Here is a 12,309-nt window from a genome sequence, read left to right on the forward strand (position 1 = left end):
ACAGAGTATATCCAATGGAATATTTACAAAAATATTATATCCATATGGAAACTTGGATAATGTTTGTGAACAAATACCAATTTTATCACAAACATTATCCAAGTTTACCAAAATTTACCGAAACTACGAGGATTTAATGTGGCTATTTCGCAAAACTGTTTGTATTTGATTTCCGGCGTCAAAGCTTAGGACTCAGGCATAAATATTGTCGTTAAATATTTGGAGCAGTGTTGGCCTAATGGCTTCAGCGTGCGACTCCCATACCTGAGGTCGTAGATTCGATTCCCGGCTGTGCACCAATGGACTTTCTTTCTATGTGCGCATTAATGAACGTCAGAAAAGTAATTAATTCTAAATTAGCATTTATTAACAGCCCTTACGAACGTAAGGGCGTAGAGCGGGCAAGAAGAACATACATCATATAATTATAATAAATCGTTTATTTGCAAAGAAAGAGAAAAAACATAATAATCTTTATTATTTCATATAAACGAGCTATGTCTAGACTTTTGTTTAGTTTTTGGTATTTTTTTTTAGATTAGTAATTTTTTGTTTTGTTTAATATTTGTATGATCTCTTCGTGTATGTCACGTTTGTCTATAAGTCTTAGCAAGCTTTATCAATAATAAAAATTGTTCTCACTAAAACTTACATACATAGTGCAGAAAATAAAGCAATAGATAGAAGAATTTCTTGTTAAAGGTATACCTATAACACCCGAAGTGGTCTGATGTCAGGAGTATCAGGCCACATACAGTATACGAATAGATTGTATAATATCAATAAATCGACCTGAAAGAAGAAACGAGCAATACACAATCAGGTGTTAATACATATTTAATTAATCAATGAACCGAACGAATAACTTTCACTGAAAATAATTGAATTAATTAACACGTTTCCTTGGAGTTATATAAGCAAAGATTTCTTTGTTTGAGTTTCTAGTATATTCACTGTCATATATTATTTCTTTTTTAATTATATTAATATACAATTACAAACTAAAAATATATCTAATAACTAACCTTAAAATTTAATTATTAAAAAATATTATTAAAAGGAGTCCCTTTAGGCAAGGTTCCGAAGATACTAGCAGCGTTCCCCCTTTGAATAGCTAGACTAATTCTTTGTGTGAGGTAGCTGCCAGCTCTTCGTTCTCCTGTGATGTCGACTAACCTTTTTGATAATTCCCTAAAAAGCTTTAATGCGCTAGGACCCCACGGACCAAGGGTCTCGACACCGAATGGGACAAAATCATATTCAGAGCCTAGACCCCTGTATTTGCAGACTTTAGCTTTTTCAGCCGCATCACAAGCCGCACCAGCTCTCTTGTTAGTTCCATGAAGATTGGATGGGGCCAGTGTGTCTGAACAGGTGGCATCCCATACCAAAACCCGACCCATCTTCCATGGAATCAAACTCATACCGTCCGGTCTCTTGCCATCGTCTCTAGCAATTCCAGTCGGCTCAAGTAGATTAGGCACGTTGACGGTGGCAAGGGTATGATATCGTTGAGTGCGGCATGTCTCGAGAAGCGGCCAGCACTTTTTTGACATGATAGTCCGTGATGTCCTAGTTTGTCGACATCACTGCCACAGGGACAAGTATGAGGAGCGCAGACCGGTACCCCAAGCCGCAGACAGGTTGCGATTCGGAGCGTGTCAGGTTCAAGAAATGTTCCTGTATTTGACGAAGGGTAAGCGTGAAGCCAATAGCCGGCCTCATGCGTACCCACGGCCAAAAGCCTAGCACGTGCTGAACCTGTACTACGGCTCAAAAGATTGTCATAAGTCATTTTACTGTCTATGTCGTCCCAGCTCCTCTGTGAATTTAGAGAAAATGGAAAATTTTGACCTGGGCATGCAATTAAGAAAGCGTTTCTAGCTTCTTCCAAGCCAGCAATCTCAAAGTTTGAAGGGGATGCCCTTAAAATTTGACTTATGAGATTATTATTATTATTATTATCACATCAAAAGCTACTTTAACATGCATTTGTCGCGCTCCTAAACAAGCTATGGTTACATTAATGCAAACCACAGTGGTTTTCTTATGTAACATACTGTTATGTATAAAAAAAAAACTTGTTTTGTACATATTCAATATGCGTATGTCAGGTTGGATGTACAGAGAGATACAGAGAGGTGCTGATTATATACATTTCCAGTTCCAAAGCTCTGTAGTGAATTCTATATACACGCATCTAAACGAATGTCGTGTCTGTATTGAAAACCCCGACGCGTGGCCCTTGCCTCAGATTGAAGAGATGATTGCAAGAAGGCAATAGGAAAGTTCTCAGGTTGGCTGAGAACTCTAACTGAGCACATTTTGGTGAGAATTTGCTAGTTTGAGACAGGCCTAATTGTATACTTGACAGTGTGCACACACTCGCTCACACACAGCACACACACACAGCACACTCACACACACATGCACACATACACACAATTTTGAATTTGTATAGATAAGGGAAGTAGCGAGTCAAACAAGTGTCTTTTGACTACTTATGGGGATTGTCTCATACTCATTTATTGATGTAAAAAAAAATTGAGAAACCACAATAATTTTTTTTTATTGTATTTCGATTAAACAAGGCTTGGTTTTCCCAGATTTGTGGCTGGAAAGAATGTCAAGGGAAGTATTAGCAGCTAACCAGCATAGTAGTAATAATAATTAAATATTCATATTTACTTTATATTTGGGTATTATTAAATATACTTTTGAAGTATGAAAATTAAAATTGTTAATTAAATTCGCTTACATTGAAAGAAATCGATTATACTTATTTGTACTTTTAAATAAATTTTTGATATATTAACACTCATTCGTTGAGAGACAAAAGCACCCGTTCTAAGGGACTGGGGTCACCCGACGCCATCTTTAATCTTCCCACGGCCTACTCCATAGGGAACAAAATCCAAGTTGGAGGGAAGACTCATGTTTTTCTTAGAAATAATATTATTTTGAGACTAGGAAATAAGTTTGTCCATTTAAAATGCAACCCTCGCAGGCCTTTGCCCTCTTCCTAAATGTATCAGCATATCTGAGTCAAGCAAAAAGGCAACGAGTGCGGCAGAAATAACACATCTATTTACAATCGTAACATTAACCAGTCTCTAAGCGGCATACTGGGGCGCGGACGCGACGCGCGAACAAATATCGTCTGTGCGCGCGAGCTTGACAGCTGTCACGCAGCTTTTGCAAATGGCCGGGTCGTTTGTCAAAACGCGCGCGAAATAACATAAGTGATCTGTGCGTTTTTTGCGATGTTTTGTTTATTTGATTGAAATGATTTTTTTGTAGAACTCTGATAAAGTATTAGGGTATAATTGTTTGGAATATTCTAGAAATTGGAGTCAAAACTTAAGAAGCATTTTATTAGTCTTTGGTGACTTACATATATTATTGGGAATTACACTTTCAAGTATTGTAAATTTAGTATATAAACTCTATATATTTCGTTGACCTAGTGGTTTTAGCTGAAGACACCCATCTCTATGGTCGTAGGTTCAATCTGCGGCTGTGCACCAATGGACTTTCTATGCGCGCATTTAAGCTTCGCTGGTACGAAGGAAAACATCGTGAGGAATCCGGTTTGCCTTAGAAAAATGATCATGCCTTAGAAAAAAGGCTTTAGCGCCACTGATTTTTTCTTGTAAATCTTATATCTTAAGACATATTGCATATCTCCGCTTATTTCCGAACGAAATAAGATTTCTTTTTAAGATCAACACACAATCATCACCACTGTGTGCGACCAGCTGCCCACTAAAGTATTTCCGAACCAATTCGACTTAGGGTCCTTCGAAGAGCGTACCAATTCTTAAAAGGCCGGCAACGCACCCGCAAGCCCTCTGGCATTGAGAGTGTCCTTGGGTATCACTTAACATCAGTCGAGCCTACTGCCCGTTTGGCCCTGTTCTATAAAAAAAATGCATATTCCCAGAAACGTTAACATGTAAATTATCAGTACATTGCCTTTGTTAGTACATAATGTTTGCCCTATATAATGATATAATCCGTTTTTGGCAATATTTTTATTGTAAAAATTGTAAATATTACTTTAAAAACAATATGTTCAAATATTATTTTACCATTATTATGTAAATATAAATCAGTGGCACTACAACCTCTTTAGGTCTTGGCCTCAGATTTCTGAATCTGTTTCATGATCAATTCTTAAATCCAATAGGCAAGTAGGTGATCAGCCTCCAGACACACGTCGTCGACTTGGGTCAAAAGACATGTCGGTTTTCTCACGATGTTTTCCTTCACCGTTCGAGCAAATGTTAAAAGCGCACATAGAAATTAAGGTATCATTTAACATCAGGTGAGCCTCCTGGCCGTTTGCCCCCTGTTCTATAAAAAAAAGAAAGAAACTCCATTGATGGACAACCGGGGATCGTACGACCTCAGGTATGAGGGTCGCACGCTTAAGCCACTAGGCCAACACTGCTCTACCATTATTATGTAAACAGTTACAAATATATTTCCAAAATATTTAAACTCCAGCCGTGACATTAACAAGAAAATAAACAGTTTAAGGCTTTTTAGGAAATATCAAAAAGGTTAGTCGACATTACAGGAGAACGAAGAGCTGGCAGCTTCCTCGCACAAAGAATTAGTCTAGCTATTCAAAGGGGGAACGCTGCCAGTATCTTCAGAACCTTGCGTAAAGAGACTCCTTTTAATAATATTTTTTAATTATTACATTTAAAGTTTAGTTATTATATTAGAATTAGCTGACCTGGCAAACGTCGTTTTGCCATGTGTATCATTTATAATAAAAAAATAGGGGTTGATCGTAGAGGGTTGACAATTGAGGGTTGTATGTATTTTTTAATGCTGTTGATAGTACAGTTGATAAAAAAATAAAAAATTATGTAGGCGTTAAAAAAAATTAGGGTTGGACTACCCTTAACATTTAGGGGGATGAAAAATAGATGTTGTCCGATTCCCATACATACCCAATATGCACACAACATTTCATGAGAATCAATCAAGCCGTTTCGAAGGAGTTTAACCACAAACACCGCGACACGAGAATTTTATAAATAAGATTAATATTTAGTTTCTTTTTAGGGGGGAAAGGGTATCAAGTACACGGTGGTGTGCATCGATGCTGGATGCATGCTTAAAAAATGCTGTGTTTGCTAGCGTACGCCTTGCGAGTGTGTAGCTTGGCTATATTGCGCGCACCCGAAAGCCCGATTCACGGGCGTCCTCGTCGCCTCCCCTGGGTACTGTACAGATCTGTTAACGGGTTTCACACAAAACATCCTCCTCGGGGTCTGTACTGCTGACTGTGACGGGCGAAGGCGAGTCATCGGCGCCTCAAAACCGATCAAGCATCAAGTGTGTCTCGAAAGAGTCACCTCAAACCGTAAACCTACGGGAACGGGAGTCTGGACTTCATCATCTGGGCCGCGAGGAAGAAAACCTCTATAATAAATTACCCCTATCCTACGGTGGGAAACGTGCCAAGGGATGTGTATGCCCCTACATGGGGTGTATATGGCTGATGGGATAATTCAGTCTCTAGCGTCCAACTTCAACGAACCTGGCAAACGTTGTCGTAATGTGCCTTCTTCTGGGAAAAAGGGCGTCACCCTAGAAGCGACCAGTTTATTCGACCCTACTCGTGGGAACATCATGCAAAGAACACCACCTAAATCTTCGAAAATCGACATCTCAAAGCAATCCCCAGGCTATCCCTCGTATTCTGGGGAGGCAAAAATTTTGCCACACCAAATGTATAATGAAAGCGAATGTGATCTGTCTTGCGATACCGCTAACCCCCGGTGCCTTCCACCCGGGCTGGAAGACAACACGAGGGTGGGTACTCAGGCAACCGTGACAGTGAATGCAACTGGTCAAAGTAAGAAATATGTACAACAAGCCTTCCATCCAAGCCTGTTTATAAGACAGAGAAGTGTATCGGTTGGGAATTTACTGCCTACCAGAAATGAGGAGAAGGCACCACAGAACTCTCAAGAAGTAGCCTGCGATACCAACTTACCTGAGTGGCAAACGGCTCCAGTGAATAGAAAGCCGAATAAAAAAAGGAAACTCTCAAATCAGTCCCCCGAAAGTGTAGCTACTTCGAATATGTTCGACGGACTACCTCTAGTTGAAGATCCTATTCAAACTAAAGGAAAGAAGCCCAGCAATCCGCCTCCAATCATATTATATGGAGTCCAAGATGTCAATAAACTAACGGAATTTCTTGAATCTGCAACTGAAAGATCCACATTCAAGTTTAAGATAGTAAACAAAACACAAATTAGAATTATTAGTGAAGATATAGATGTTTACAAAAAACTTATTACAGCTGTAAGAGAGAAGGGTCTCATTGGCCATACATTCAACCGAAAAGAAGATAGAAATTACAGACTAGTAGTAAGAAACTTGCACCACACTACTCCACTTGATGTTATAAAAACTGAATTTGAGAAAACGGGAAACATAGTAGTTGGAGAGATTATCAATGCCAGATTTGGGCCTGATAAAAAACCTACCTCAACTTTCTTTGTTAACCTGCAGCCTAGTCAGCATAATAAAGCAGCCAAGGAAATTAGACATATTTTCCACCAAATTGTTACTATAGAAGACCCAAAAAAGAGGACCACTATAGTTCAGTGTCAAAGATGCCAGCAGTATGGTCACACCAAAAACTACTGTATGAGACCAGGTCGATGCCTCAAGTGTGCAGAATCACACTTAACTAAAGATTGTCCTAAAGTGGACCGCAGTACCCCTGCGAAATGTGCACTATGTCTCGGCCCTCACCCTGCGAATTATAAAGGTTGCGAGGTATATAAAGAAATCCTAGCCAGAAAAACACAGCGCTTGTCTGTAAGCACGAGAAAAACTGCTACGTCACGCTCTCCCAATAATGTTATAAGCCCAAACTCACAACCTACAAACCAACCCTCGAACCCACCAACAAGTAATACACTTAAGAGGTATAATGAAGTGGCTAAAAGTAATCCTTTAGATCGATGCACAAACCAACAGTCTGTACTGGATCATCAATCACTGAATAACAGAATTGAGGAAATATTTATAAAGCAATCACAAAAAATTGATACAATCCTACAACAAATGAGCACCATTCTGGGGCTCTTGACTACTCTAGTTACCAACTTATCACAAAAATAAATAAACTCAAAATTGCTACCTGGAACATAGATGGCCTATCGCCTAAGAAAAGTGAAGCTGAAATCCTACTAAAAATGCATAATCTGGATGTCTTGCTTATTTCTGAGGCGCACCTTACATCGAACAGCCAAATTCATATACAAAACTATAACGTGTATTCAACAAATCATCCCGATGGCACTGCACATGGAGGCACTGCTATTATAATTAGATCATCCATAGAACATTATGAACTCCCACAATTTCGATCTGAATTCATTCAAGCCACCTCAATAAATATACAGGATGAAAATGGGAATTTCTGTATCTCCTCGGCTTATTGTCCTCCAAAGCACGCTATAACTGAGAAACACTTCACCACATATATAAACAGTCTCGGTCCAAGGTTCATAGCAGGTGGAGATTGGAATTCAAAGCATCTGCATTGGGGGTCGAGATTGATTACCACGCGAGGTAGAGAACTTAAAAAATGCGTTGATAAAAACCACTTAACAACAATCTCCACCCCCGAGCCTACCCACTGGCCAAGCGACCCTGGAAGATTGCCTGATGTCCTGGACTTCTTTCTAATGAAGGGTCTCTCACGACTCTTTCATCACATTGATGGCTTTCTCGATGGTTCTTCAGCCCACATCCCAGTGATATTAACTATTAGTACCAACGTCCTGGAGTGCCAACGGAAACTAGTACTGTATAACAATAGAACAAATTGGCAAATGTTTCGTGAACTCGTTGAGGACGCCCTACTTCTGCGGATTTCACTAAAGAATGAGGAGGAAATAGATGAGGCAGTCTTGGCATTTACGAAGGTGGTGCAGGATGCATGCTGGAGGAGTTCTGAGGAAGTGGGTCGGAAAAACACCAGACAGCTCTCTGTACCCCACGAAATTCAGGGCATGATCCTAGAGAAGAGAAGATTACGTAGAGTGTGGCACAATAGTCGTCATCCCGCTGACAAAACAGCACTAAACATCTACGCTAAACACCTTAAACAGGCTATAAAAGATAATCTAGATGCTACTATTGAGGAAAACCTGAAGTCGTTAACAGCTACAAAAGACACCGACTACTCTCTCTGGAAGGCATGCAAAAATCTAAATCAACCAACAAACCCTAAACCACCTATACGTCTAGATAGAAGCAAGTGGGCTAGATCTAAACTAGAAAAAGCAAATGCTTTTGCTGACCATCTAGCTAAAGTATTTGTACCAAACGAAGCCACTCCAGGGTCGGATGAAGCAGAAATAGATGATATTCTCCAGCAGGATTTCCAATTGGATTTGCCCTTGAAGACTGTAACACCAAGGGAGGTACAAAGAACTATACAACACATGGAGAATAGAAAGGCACCAGGTTTCGACCTCATTGACAAAAAGGTTCTTTCCGAATTGCCTCGTAAGGCTATAACCTACTTGACAACCCTTTTCAACCGGATTATAAGTGTTGGATACTTTCCAGCGCTATGGAAGGTTTCTCAAGTGATTATGGTCCATAAGCCCGGGAAATCGCCACATGAAGTCTCATCTTACCGACCTATAAGTCTTCTCCCGATTGTCTCTAAAGTACTAGAAAAGATATTACTACGACGACTCTTGCAAGCTATGAATGAAAATTCTGTAACTCCAGATCACCAATTCGGGTTTAGAGCACAACATGGCACCATTGAACAAACTCACAGGGTGTGTAAATTCATAAGCAATAGCCTCGAGCTAAAAGAGTACTGCTCCTCAGCTTTTCTGGACGTTCATCAGGCATTCGATCGGGTATGGCACAAGGGGCTCTTATGCAAGATCAAGTCACTTCTGCCTCATAGTTACTATGGAATCCTAGAGTCTTATATCACCGATAGAATATTCCAAGTGAAAGAGATGGATTGTACATCAGGCTTTCATGATATACTTGCAGGGGTACCTCAGGGCTCTGTACTTGGTCCAGTGCTGTACACCATATATACCTCAGATCTACCATGTACCCCTGGCGTCAATATTGCAACCTATGCAGACGATACCGCAATCCTGGCTTCGAGTAAACAACCGGAAGAAGCCACGTTAAAGCTCCAGCGAAGCCTAAATGAAATAAGCAACTGGTTCGATAAATGGAGAATCGGGGTAAACACGGGCAAGTCAGTGCAGGTGACATTCGCTCTGGGAAGAAGGACATGCCCGCCTGTCAACCTAGGAGGAAGGGAGCTGCCTCAAAGTGATACAGTCAAATATCTTGGACTGCACCTGGACCGTAGGTTGACATGGCAAAGGCATATCGAGGCAAAACGGCTTGAAATAAACTTGAAATACAAGAGGCTGCACTGGTTATTGGGTAGAAACTCGAAATTGTCCATCGACAACAAACTCCTTATTTACAATTCTGTTATAAAACCCGTGTGGACCTACGGAATACAATTGTGGGGAGCAACATGCGACTCTAATAAAACTAAAATTCAAAGAACACAAAATTACATCCTTAAACAAATAAGCAACTCGCCGTGGTTTATTAAAAACGCTGAAGTACATGAACACCTGGGCATACCTACAGTTAAAGCAGAAATAAAATTGTACGCCCAGAAGTACAAGACTAGGCTGGAAAACCATCCTAACCACCTAGCTGTTCAACTCACCCTACCCGAGTGTATAAGCCGTCTCAAAAGACGAAGAACCCTTGAGCTCGGCAACATTGTCTGAGCTAATATTATTATGGTAGATATTCCTATTGAGGAATGTCTCCACCCGTCAGTCTTCCTACAACTCATCTGCTCATAGTCAGAAGACTGATTGCACGATGCGCTCTAGAAAAAAAAAAAAAAAAAAAAGTTTCTTTTTAATCTGTAGAATAAATAAACAGTTTTACAAATTTCGTAAACTACATACTATGTAGAAATAAAAAATAAAATAAAAAAAAACAAAATAAATTTAAAACGTTTGGTCTGGCAGTGTACCCTTAACGCTGGCATTCGTCGCTGTATTGCGATACTTCACCAGCTCTGGGATCAGCGGTACAATCTACCAGGTGCCAACTTCAATCTTTAGCAACTGTACACTTGAACCTCACAGCCCAAAAGTCTCTACTCCAAAGGGAACAAAATCGAAGTTGGAGGAAAGACGCTTATATTAGAGTCGTTTATTATTTTCCATCTGCCAGTCTAGCAGGGTACGGGGCAAACGCGTCCACACAAGTAGCGTCCTATACCAAAGTCCGTCCCATCTTCCAAGGGATATACCATCATTTTTTTATTTATTGTTTTCTTTTCTTACTAGGGTTGCCTGGAAGAGATCGCTTGTTAGCGATAAGGCCGCCCGTTGCATCCCTTGTAATTTATATATATATTGTGTTATTTGTGTTTCTTTCTAGCAACGAAGTATGAATTACATATATATTATTATTAGTATGAATATCTTAATATATATATTTCTTGTGTGCGTGTGTATGTGACTGAACTCCTCCTAAACGACTGGACCGATTTAGACGAAATTTTTTGTGTGTGTTCAAGGGGATCTGGGAATGGTTTAGATTCACAATTTAGTCCGCTGGACAATGTTTTTTTAATTAATTTTCAATTTATTAGTTGTTGTTGATTTTGGAATGTTTTACATTGGATCCGACAGACGGCGCTACCATCGCAGTGTCAAATTTTAAATAATATTCGAATTTTAATTTTAGTCTGTCCCGAAATTTAAAAAAAGTTTTGTTATCATTGTGTTATATCGTGCGTGACCATGTGCTGGATCGTTAGATATTGTCATAACATTTGAATAATAATTTTCATCAAAATGGCTTATTAAAAATTGAAATTTTGAAATTAAAGACGTGTAGACAGGACAACGTCTGTCGGATCCGCTAGTTAATAAATAAAAATATACGACATTCCATCCGCTTGCAATCGTCTGTAGCGAAAAAAAAAACTCTTTTCTCAAACAAAGAGTTTCTTTTGCCACCGACCTTAACTTGTGAGAAGCTATTAATATATAATTAACGAACGAAAGATAAAATTGTCATTTCTAGAATCGTCGACCATGACATCAAAGACGGCCGGACGCGACCAACTCGAAACGGAAACGTTATTATTGATTTCTAGAAATTTCTTTAAATTGATGATCGAAGTTACAGACTATATAACAGTGAATTGACGTATACACATTTCTTTGTTTTATCCGTATTTTTGAAATCCAATTTTAGTTTTTATTTTCGTATTACGAAACATAAATTATATAAAAAAAACAAAATACAAAATTGTTCAAACATTCACGTAAGTGAAAAATCAATAAAATTTATTAAAGATATTTAACCTTGCCTAAAGGGACTCCTTTTAAGAATATTTTTTAGTAATTAAATTTTAAGGTTAGTTATTAGATATATTTTTATGTATTATGTTATTTGTTTTGAATTGTATGTAAATAAATTTTAACTAAGTATGTAATATCTAATTCGGCTGTGTTGTGTTATGGTGTGCTCATGGTGCAGGTGATACAGCGCTATAGATATTATTAATACTCCTTTTAAGCATATTCTTACAAAATCGCATTTAACGTGGGTTTTTTGTGCGCATTTAATGAGATGAAATATTTTTCCACCAGTGCTAATACACATAATTGATCCAACTTAGATGCTCCCTTTTATTCAGAGACCTTATATTATTCTCCTCGAAGGCTTGCACTGGCAGTGAAAACTGTATTTGAAATTTTTCTATTTCTTAAATGTAGTATATTTAATACTAGCAGACTCGGCCAAGCGTTGCTGTGGCTAAGGTTTTTGTTATATTACATAGTAGTAAATTAATCAAGGGAAACCGTAGGAGAACTTATGTGAAACGTTGGTACCACGACACGGACCTAAACTAAACTACCTTTAACTCAGCGCCATCTGTTAGAATTGTATCAAATAATAAACAAATGTTAATGTTATCGTAATTTTAGTAAGGATGCCTATTTTTTTTGAAAATGAAATATAGCCTATGTCACTCAGGAATGATGTAGCTTTCCAACAGTGAAATAATTTTTCAAATCTGCCAAGTAGTTTCGGAGCCTATTCAATTCATACAAACAAACAAAAAATCAAACCTTTCCTCTTTATAATATTAGTATAGATTACAATCAATTAGATCACAAAATGGAGGGAAATTTTGAATTTCGAACATCCCTATTTTTATTTTTTAATCGT

The 12,309-nt window shown here is 38.6% G+C and overlaps 1 protein-coding gene across 1 annotated transcript in view; it reads left to right on the plus strand.

Moving 5' to 3' along the window:
- Positions 1-12,309, plus strand: part of LOC111001565 (apical junction molecule) — a 54,628-nt gene that overhangs the window by 10,705 nt on the left and 31,614 nt on the right. The window lies entirely within an intron of this gene.

This window comes from Pieris rapae, chromosome 24 (assembly GCF_905147795.1).
Source record: "Pieris rapae chromosome 24, ilPieRapa1.1, whole genome shotgun sequence".
In the NCBI taxonomy this organism is placed as follows: domain Eukaryota; kingdom Metazoa; phylum Arthropoda; class Insecta; order Lepidoptera; family Pieridae; genus Pieris; species Pieris rapae.